This window comes from Chelonia mydas, chromosome 6 (genome assembly GCF_015237465.2).
Source record: "Chelonia mydas isolate rCheMyd1 chromosome 6, rCheMyd1.pri.v2, whole genome shotgun sequence".
Lineage (NCBI taxonomy): Eukaryota > Metazoa > Chordata > Testudines > Cheloniidae > Chelonia > Chelonia mydas.
Window position 1 is genome coordinate 100,941,051 of NC_051246.2, and position 10,019 is coordinate 100,951,069.

General features: G+C 43.2%; 1 protein-coding gene across 6 annotated transcripts in view; it reads right to left on the bottom strand.

Moving 5' to 3' along the window:
* Nucleotides 1-9,493, bottom strand: part of FOXN3 (forkhead box N3) — a 307,996-nt gene extending 298,503 nt beyond the window's left edge. For 2 of the 6 annotated variants that reach the window (XM_043550130.1, XM_043550122.1), the window contains exon 1: nt 9,293-9,478. The gene's annotated coding sequence lies outside the window, so the exon portion shown is untranslated. Of the gene's footprint in view, nt 1-9,292 lie in introns of all 6 variants that reach the window. The other 4 variants (XM_043550128.1, XM_043550124.1, XM_027818310.3 and 1 more) reach the window with 3 other exon arrangements.
* Nucleotides 9,494-10,019: the final 526 nt, after the last annotated feature.

Here is a 10,019-nt window from a genome sequence, read left to right on the forward strand (position 1 = left end):
TGTTTATCCACAGTGGAATCCACAATCCAGGTGGGACTGACTGCAATTCAGTGGTTAGAGCACCCACCTGGAAGGTGGGAGATCCCAGGTCTGATTTCTCTGCTCCCATCACCTTAATTTATGCACCATGCAACAGCTTCAGCAGGAGAGATTGAAGGAGCCCCATCTCAGGGCTTATCTACACTACAAAATTAAGTTGACTTTATCTAATTCAACCTCAAGCCTCCAAATTAATTAAATTGATTGTGCATGGCCACACCATGCTCAGTGTCTCGATGGAGTGCATCATGGGTAGCTATCCCAAAGTGCAGCTTGCCGCAGTGTGTTTTGGGAAGTTTGTGCAATTCCTCATGGGACCAAAACATTGTCGCAGGGGCGAATGGGAACGTTGCGTCGGCATCCCATGATGCACTATGCTCCCTCCCTCCCTCCCTTTCCTAACAGGAAACAACCCAGTGGTTTTTGCAACTTAAAACGGCCACCTTAAAACTCCAGAAGCATGGAGCCTGCTCAGTTGTACGCTCTTGCTGTGACCATCTCAAACACCTCGCGCCTTCTCCTGCAGTATTTCCAGAGCCGAAGTAGGATTTGCCGCCCTGCTGCAAGCCATTGAAAAAACAATTCACAGTTGCTGCTGGCAGTCACAGAGCATCTGCGCTCTATTGAGCGCCATTTCTGGTCCCCTGAAACAAGCACTGACTGGTGGGACCGCATTGTTTTGCAGGTATGGAATGACAAGCAGTGGCTGCAGGACTTTCAAATGCAGAAGGCAGCCTTCCAGGAACTTTGTGCAGAGCTTTCCCCTGCCCTGCAGTTCAGCAACACAATGATGAGATCTGCTCTGACAGTGGAGAAGCGAATGGCGATTGCTATTTGGAAGCTTGCAACGCCAGAGAGTTACTGGTCAGTGGGGAATCAATCTGGAGTAGGTAAGTCAACCATGGGAGCTGCTGTGCTCCAAGCGTGCAGGGCCATTAATTGACTTCTGCTATGAAGGGTAGTGAGTCTGGGGAATGTGCAGGACACAGCGGATGGTTTTGCCGCGATAGGGTTCCCTAATTGCGGTGGGGTGATAGATGGCACACATATCCCCATTCTGGCACCAGACCACCTTGCCAAAGAGTACATAAACCAAAAGGGATACTATTCAATGGTGTTGCAAGTGCTGGTGGATCACAGGGGGTGTTTCACCGACATCAATGTAGGATGGTCGGGAAAGGTTCATGATGCGCGCATTTTTAGGCACTCGGGTCTGTTCAAAAAGCTGCAATCTGGGAATTTCTTCACAGACCACAAAATGAACATTGACGACGTAGAGATGCCTGTAGTTATCCTGGGGGACCCAGCCTACCCCTTGCTCTCATGGCTCATGAAGCCGTACACCGGCCATCCGGACAGCAGTAAGGAACATTTCAACTATAGGCTCAGCAAGTGCAGAATGGTGGTTGAATATGCCTTTGGTCATATAAAAGGGCGCTGGAGAAGTTTCCTAATAAGGTTGGACCTTAGTGAAGAGAACATCCCCATGGTTATAGCTGCTTGCTGTGTGCTCCATAATATCCATAATAGTGAAAAAAAGGGGGGAAATTTTCCGTAAGGGTGGGCAGTTGAGACAGATCGCATGGCAGGCATTTTTGAGCAGCCAGACACCAGGGCAATAAGAAGAGCACAGCAAGGGGTGCTGCGTATCCGCGAGGCTTTGAAAAGCCGTTTCAATAATGAGTTACAGTAACATGAGCTGCTTGTCTGCATTGTGCTTTCTCAAAGCTTCACCTGACTTGTATCACTGTCCCTGTAAAGCCAACCCTCCACCCCAGCCCACTGCTTCTACTCAATAAAGAACATTTATTTCTTGAATCCATTTACTTTATTTAACAAACATAAGTAAAGAGGGAGAGCAGAAAAAAGGTGACCTGGGGGAAAAGGGGTTGTAAAGTTGGAACAGGAGAAACATTTTCAGGTGTGTAACATAACACCACATTCCAGACTATCAAAGGTCTGTGAATAGGAGCCTTCTGGCCCTTGTACCCTCCCCCCTAGTTAAGTGAAAGGGATAATGGACTTTATGCTCACGCCTCATGGAATGCTTGGGGGAGGGTGATTCTGCACCAGGCGATGCTGGCTGGCTGTCCACCAGGGTCTGCAGAGGGACTCTACCCTCCTGCTTCTGTTCCTGCAGTTCAACCAGACATCACAACATGTCTGCTTGGTCCCTCATAATCTGAAGCATCTCATCTTGCGCTGCTCCTCTTGCTCATTGGAAGCTTTCCTGCTCTCAAAGTCCATGTCTAACTTCTCGGACAGTGAAATCCTCTACGCTCTCAGCTCTGTGTCAGCTGTCCCAGAGGCGTGCATTATCTCGGTGAATATGTCCTCCCGCGTTCTCTTTCTTCTCCTTCCAATCAGCAAAAGTCTGCTTTCAGGTGTTGATGACACGCCAAAGGACACATTTCCACAAGCAAGGTGGACACCTCACAGGTGTGTGAGTCTGGGGAAAAAATAAAGGAGCCATTGCACATGAATAAAATGTTTCCATAGCAAGGCCGTTTTCATTAAAAAAAACAACCCTTATTACATTAGGTGCAAGCCATAACATAATCTGTAACCATTCACTGCTCCAGCCATGGTGAGTAGGCCCTCCCCAGGTCATGGGTGACCACACTTTTAATGAAATTTATGGCAGGCTCATGTCGGAAGCAAAGGTAGCTCCATGGGAAACTGTTTACAAATGGGGTGGGGGGAACATTTTCACTCCCAAATTGCGGAATCTCTCATGTGGGGCCCCAATCCCCTATCAGCCACTTTAAATTACTTACCGACCCACGCCGAGCACAGTAAAGGCACATTAGTGGCTGCATGGTTTGGTAATCCGGAATGTGTGGGTGTGGGGTGGGTCTACCTGCCCTTTTTTTTTCTTGTAAGAGCACTTTTAATGAGAACTTCCCCTGTTTCCCCTAGGCGACCCTATGTGATACCAGTCTCCTGAGGGTAACAGAGGCAGAAAGGAAGGAGATGCTGCAAGCATCTGGGTATAGAGCCGGTCCTTATGCTGCTATGCTGTGTACCGCAATGATGCCAGCAGAATTAATTCAGGAGTTGCGTGGGAAAGTGTCCTATTATGGTGGAGGAAATAAGACTGTCCTGCCCAGAAACCTTCTGCAAAGGATTGCAGAGTACCTCCATGAACGTTTCCTAGAGATATCCCTGGAGGATTCCACATAATCCCAGTCCACATAAACAGTCTTTTCTGGGGGCCACCCTCTGCCACCACAGCACCTCGCTTTTTCTTCACAGTAAACATGAAATACCACCAAATGTGTGTGCCCACTAAAGTTTAACTGGACTTTGATTATAACTGTATACTCACCAGAGGTGCCTTTCCCAGCATCACGGTCAGCCACCATGATGTCCTGCGACCCACAGGTCTCTAAGATTAAAAATATTTCCTAGCTCTTAGGGAGAATGGATCCACTGCTCACCTGTCTTCCATTCTCCTCCTCCTCCTCTTCCTCATCCACCATATTGTCCTCCTTGTTGTCCCTAGATTCACACACCTGTGAGTTGTCCACATTGCTTGTGGGGGTGCTGGTAGGATCACTCCCAAGAATTACATGCAGCTCATTGTAGAACTAGCATGTGTGGGGTTCAACACCAGAACGACTGTTTGCCTTCTTTGCCTTCTGGTACACTTGGCAAAGTTCTTTTATTTCAGACGGCACTGCTGTGTGTCCCTCATGCAGCCCTTCTCCCCCATTCCATGAGCAATCTTTGCATAGATGTCAGCATTTCTTCTGCTGGATCGGAGTTCTGCCTGCATAGACTCTTCTCCCCCCACAGCGATGAGATCCACCACCTCCTGTGCAGACCAGGCAGGAGCGTGTTTGGGGCGTGTAGTCTCCATGATCAGCTGTGTTCAAGCTGGCATGCTTCCAATGCTGATCAAACAGGAAATGGGAAATCAAAACTTCCTGGGGCTTTAGCAGGGGAGGGGCTGTTTCCTGTGTACATGGCTGCAGTGCAGCAGAGCTGAGAATGATTTCCAGAGCGGTCACAGCCGAGCATTGTACGACACCACATGGAGGCCAATTAAGTCGAATTACACAACACTGTGTCTGCACTACCTCGCAGTCAATCCATGAAAATTGAATTAAGCGCTACACCTCTCGCAGAGGTGGATTACAGAAGTCAACATTAAAGGCAATTTAGGTTGGTGTAAAGGACCTGGTAGTGTAGACACATCCATTAACAGGTCGACTTAAGTCAGCTTCCTTTGACCTAACTTTTTAGTGTAGACCAGGCCTCTGATTGTCCCATAGCTCAGTCATCAGAGCACTATTCTGTGAGGGGTAGGAGACAGCTGTTCAAATCCTTTCTTCCCTGTCTGGCAGAGAAGGGGAATTGAACTTGGGTCTTCCACATCTCAGGTAAGTGTTATAACCAGCATGCTAAAAGTAGCCACCACCTCCTCCATCCAGATTTTGAATGGGACCCCAGCTGGTAGATGGCCTCTGAGCATACCTACCAGATCTGGACCCAGAGACAACTTAGGCAGCTAAATGCCTATCTTCCCCTGGTTTGTGAATTGCTCTGGAGCTTAGGCAGGAGCTAGGTGTCCGGATACTTAGAGTGAGGAAACAGTGCACATTCCAAAGGCAGTAACATAGGGGCCTAGGGAAGTTTACCTGCAAAAATGTAGGCACTTAAACTCAGTTGGTGCTTCCAGGGTTTATGGATGGCAGTAGAGCCAAGACTGGGAGGTGGACACCTAGACCTGAGACTTAATCTGAGTTCTCTTCCTAGCTCTGCCACTCACTTGCTTTGTAACCTTGGACAAGTCATTTGACCATTTTGTGTCTCAGTTTCCTTATCTACACAATGGAGATAATACCTCCCTGCCTCACACATGTGTTGTGGGTATTAATGTTTGTAAAGTGTTTGGTGATCCCTGGGTGGAAGGTGGATTAGAAATGCAAAGGACAATTAATAAAATAATTCATGTACGACTTTATGCCCTCAGAAACTGGCCTTTATATGAGAAAAAAAATCTGTGCATGCAAACTGACTATACAGGAAATTAGTTATCCAATTTGCACATCCAAATACCAGTTCTGCATGCAAACAGGCAATTTATGCATTCAGTTTTATAGTCCACTTTTGAAAAATGGAGCAGGGTGGAGGAAATGTGGATTGACAAAACCAAATATAATTTTGCTTCCGATTGTATCTTGCATTTCACATGTCAAAGAGTACTGATAAGTGTTTGGTGTAATAAAACTTTTACACACTAAACTGATCAGAGATAAATACTGTTACACAAACATTAGGGACCATGAAGAATGAAGGTTGAATCGAGAAAGCAACTAACTAATCCAGTTCATTTCCTTCAGTTTGTAAAAACAAGTAACTGACATATTTCCTGCCAATGAACGTTCCTACAGATAAGAAAGATCCTGACAACAGGAAATTCTTTGCTAGAAAAGAGAACAACTTTTGCCACTAAGCATCACATTCTTCATTTAAGTTCCACTCAATTAAAAGCAACATCTAGCTAATTAAATATGAGCTGGATAAAATTATGCAATTATCCAAATCTCAAAGACTTTTCTAAAGTGTACATGAACCAATGTTTTCATGATAAGCTGACATGCTTCAGTTCTAGAACTCTCGGAGGCTGACTCTTATTTGCACTCAAATAACTTATTTGACTCATTGTAAACCCCTCTGGCAGCGTAAAGGGAGTACATTACACTTACACTGATTTAATACACTGCTCTAGCCTTAATGTAAATGAGTCAGCCCTTTGTTTTTCAGAAAGTAAGGGTCCAGTCCTGGAAGGTGCAGAGTGCCTCCTGCAAGATTCTGAGCACCTTCAGCTCGTTATCAACTCAGATCTGGCCCTAAAGCTATAACAACTGCTCAGCAGTCAGCTAGTTTTCCTTAAAAACCAATGAAATATGCAAGTAAAGAGAAAACAAAGGTCAGACTAGTCATTGTAGTAGCTTTCAAAACTGATGATTTATATTGAGGGTGAAGCATTCAAGTGGTTTACACTAACCATTTGATAAGGATAACACTGCTAAATGAGGATCTAAGGGAACACCAAAATGAAATGCTTCGGAGCAAATGTAATAAATACGCAGAGATGTTCTTCTGTCAGAAACGTTTGAGATCAGCATCAGCTACCCAAGGGGAGGAAGGAATCAACCCCTCCCACAAGTCTTTCTTGTGAGTTTGCTGTGAAAGATTCCAGTTAAGCTTTTAAAAGCAAAATGGCTCTTCCCTCTTAGACACAAGAAACTTTTCAAAAGACCAGCAAAGTAAAACTTTAATTAACCATAATAATAATTGTAGCGGTTTATTATCAGTCTTTATTTTCCCATGCTGTATTCACCCCTCATGCAGTATGTTTTTCTTTCATGTCTCAGTTGTTACCTTCACTGTGTTCCTGAAGCAAACAGAGGCTCCAATAGAAATGATTACTTAATGTTAACAGTTGACACTTATTCATTCAAGGTTTTTTCCCCAAGACATGAAGGAGAGTTGTGACATTCAAATTTAAATAATAAACTTTTAACATATTTTGGTAATTAATGATGACAAGCAGGGGCGCTGGAACAGTTTTTATAGTGGGGGTGCTGAGAGCCAGTGAACCAAACTGTAAGCCCAGTACATAATGGAATCCACTTCAAGCCGGGGGGTGCTGCAGCACCGCCTGCACCCTTAGTTCCAGCACCTATAAAATGGGCCTAATTAATCTGTTATAACTCCTCTGGAAGCCACAGGAGCTACACAAGGAATTAGTTTGGCCCAGTAGCAAGTTAAAATAATAGTCACCCGCATACTTTTTTTCTCAGCCCCTCTTGTCTTAGCCTTTTCACAGTATGGAACCCGAAACTTCAGCAGAAACATCTTCTGGGCCCAATACCACAGGCCTTGGTCAGGCAAGACTCCCACTGAAATCAGTGGGAGTTTTGCCTGAGTAAGGACTGCAGGTTGATTCCCTTAACTCTTTGTTCTTTCAAGAGTCTGAAGTGAAATATAGATACGAAATATGGAAGACAGTGCAGGGTTTGTTGTAACATGACCTTGATGTGACAGGCACATTCTCAGGTTTCAACAGATGCTGTGGGAAAGGCAGCAGAAGCCAGCGTGTTCTGCAGGCATTTCTGATGACATGCAGGCTTTTTTTTTTTCTTTTCTTTTCTTTCTTTTTTTTTTAAATAAATGGGGGTAGTCTTCTCAGTTTCCATGACAACAGTGTCTCCACTTGTCTGTTATTAGATACCATCCACTTCCTGTGTCTAAATTTTTAAGCCAATCAGAAAAGTGTTTATAGATTTTACAGCTCCTGGGACAGTCCCTCTTTTACAAGAGAGCTACTTTAATGACACGTAATGCTTAGGCTGCAAATGTTAGAAGGCCTTATATTTTCAGTTGCAAAGAGATCACACTTTCCAGAGTTTCCTGGCTACTGCATGAGATACTGAGAGAAAAACACGGTTTTGCTGCCGAATTCATTGTGCTCATAACAGTGGCCTTGCCATGATTTTTTAATACTGCACAAACTCATCCTAATTGTTTATTCATTTTTATTTTTGATTTACCCTCTCACCGGGTAAACATTTTGTGAATGAAAAATTCAAATGTAATAATTTTATTAAGAAATCCAGTTACCCACTACCCACCCAAGAAATAGTCTGGTGTAACACAAATGATACTACAGCATAACACTGTTTGCTGCAATTAAAGTTTCAGTCAACTGAATTGTGTATACCACAATATGCAGTAATGACAGAATTTTACAGAAATATTTTGATAATACAAAACAAAAGCTGACCACAGTCTAACAAGTATGCTGGGGGGGGGGGGGGGGGGGGAAAGGCTTATTTTATTGAGAGAGTAATCACATATATATTTTGAAGAAATAAACCCAAGAAAAAGTCCAACTAAGTTAGAAGTCAATATTGAAGAAAGGCAGGCAAAGGGAAGCTAATCCGAAAATAGGAAAATACCTCTCTGAATAACTTTGACAAATCACTCTTAACACAACTGATGAATCATTGTGCGTGAGTGTGTATAAAACAAATATACGAACTGTAAAGTATGAACTGGGCTTCTCTATAAAACAGATCTAAAAATCAGTGAAACACAGGAACAAAAGAAATATAACAGGGTGTCTGCCTAAGATTAGTGAAATGACTGTTTGTGTCAATGAACTGGAAGCACACTGGCTATGACAATCTCCATATGGAGGCTGGCAATAGCCTATTCCTTTCAAATTTGATGCATTTTTAAATTATTATCATCATCCACCCCAACAGTTCTCAAATGCCTTTCCTGAAGCACAGCTTGTGTTTGAGAACTACCAACACTCAGCCTATTAACACTAAAATGAAACAAAACACCCTGCAATTTAAGGGTCCAATCCTGTGATGTGCTCAGTGCCATTAAAACCCACTGAAGTCAGGGGAAGGTGCTCAGCACCTCACAGGAGGTGCTCAGCAGCTTTGTAGGATTTGGCCGTAGAGTTGCTGGGGGAAAATGCTTTATTTTCCAAAAATATCTTTCTGTATTGTGAGCAAAAAGTGGAGAAAATTCTTAGCAGCTCTGGCCTGGCAGTTTCCCCTCCAAATATTATTAATCTCTATTTAGAATCTAAAAAATAAATTCAGAATAGCTGATTGACCTGAAGCTTGATCTAAATTGCAACCACAGATCTGAAAATTTGGTTAAAACAACAAAGCTGAGTGACCATCAATAATGTTAACTACCAAAATTAGCACAACTGCAAAATTAGGAGGACTCCGTCCTGCAAGTCCTTGAAGTGAACAGGAGTTTTGCCTGAGTAAAGACTGCATGGGATCAGGCCCTTGAACATTTTTGTCATTCGTAACTCATTCTCAATGTAGCCTAGAAAGCTATTAACAAACACACATCAATTACCTGATCAGATCAAGCAAGTTCTGCTTTTCCACAACAAATGAAGCAAAAAGGTTTAGCAACTAAACGCCTGCAGAAAGTTTTTGTTTGTTTGTTTGTATATGAACTTACTTTTGGTTTAATTACTAAACTAATAAGGTTACTGTACATCCTGCATCCTTTTACAGTTTAAGCTGCATGCAGTGTATCCATTTAGAAACAGATGGAATTTTTTTTTCCGGGGAGGGGGGACAAAACCTAAAAATTCAAGTGTGCACCCATGCAGTTGCCTGAACATTTATAGGTTTCTAATGACAATACTAAACACTGAGCCAAAGATTAAAAGACAGGAAATGAGAACCATTTTAGTTACCTTTTAATCTTTGTTTTTTGCTCTTGCTTCCTTCTGCATTAGTTGCTGTTGCAGGTATGTTATATTCTCACAGTTAATCCTTCCATTCTGGTTTTGTTCAATATTTGGAATGATCCCTATAGACAGAATGCAGCCATAACCCAGACTCCATACTCACTGAGCTATCCTTGTGTCAGAGGTACTGCTAAAAGCACAGAAATAAGGAAACTTTCTGCTGGGTCCTAGTGCTCAACTATAATAGAGAGTCCCACAAACTGTATTGCAGAATAAAGATCATGTTTATTGTTCTGACTCACTTGCCAGCACCTAGTGGGGAACATGGTCACGTAAGCACTGCCTGCTTTATGACTTCTGAAACATTACAAATTATGTTAGAGATGGACCTGATTGGTTGTGAATAGCCCAGACTTTGAGGAAGAGGGTGGAGTGTGAACCCAAATCTAAACCCAGATCTGAATTTTATTGCTGACTCCTATCTAATAAGCTAAAACACAATCTGGAATTTGAAACTAGGAAAACTTTATAGAAGGTTCAAAATAGGAACCTGGAGCGAGATCTAAATTTTGAAGCTTGGGCCCATGTCTGCTATTCTCCCATTACAAAAACAGAGCCAAATTCTGGTATCCTTGCCCCACAATCCTATAGCAGCTCCTATGTGTCACATCCATATGTGCGGAACTCTGCATTTTGGGGTGAGAGGGAGGGTCAGGGCTAAGAGTAGAGGGCC